The sequence below is a fragment of the Thalia democratica genome, chromosome 2, assembly GCF_965202585.1.
Source record: "Thalia democratica chromosome 2, ktThaDemo2.hap1.1, whole genome shotgun sequence".
NCBI classification, from domain to species: Eukaryota; Metazoa; Chordata; class Thaliacea; order Salpida; family Salpidae; genus Thalia; species Thalia democratica.
In genome coordinates this window covers 73,828,895-73,829,576 of record NC_139166.1, presented here as the reverse complement: position 1 = coordinate 73,829,576, position 682 = coordinate 73,828,895, and positions in this window count along the sequence as shown.

Here is a 682-nt window from a genome sequence, read left to right as displayed (position 1 = left end):
TCTCAGTCAATTTTACCTCTGATGTAGATAGTTGTTCTTAAACAATAAAGTTAAAAATTATTTCAAGTGTTGTGTTATATTTATTTAAAAGTTTTACACTTAAGACAATTTTGTAAAATATTTTCAAAATAGTTTGTAAATGAGAATATTTATGAGATTAAAAAATTATTCAGATTAAAGGTAATAAACTTAAAACTACTTATTTTTTCTGAAAATGTTTGTAATAAGTTAGTTGAATTAATCTTATTATATTGAACAAGTTACTAAAAATAATCTAATATTATCAAAACATTAACTGTGCTGTGTTTAGAGTAATTTTTAATTTAAAGAGTTGGAATGTGGACTCTCAAATTTGAAGTATATCTTTTATGAAATGACATTTTAAAAACACATTATCAAGTACTTGCAAAGAGTAACCTTATTATATGTTACTTAACCCCGTTCGTATTGGAATATTGAAATTTTAGTTATTTTAATCATCAATAAAACTATGTAGTTTCCAATATTGGTATCCAAAATTTTGTTTTGAGTCAATAAGTCAAGATCTCTAGGTAATTTAAAGTTTTAGTTTTTATGAATTGTAAAAGTGACCGTACAGAATAGTGAAACTTAAAAATAAGTTATTTATCAAAATTTACTCCGTTGCTTTTAATTTAGGTAAATTTCAATTTGTACCAGAAAA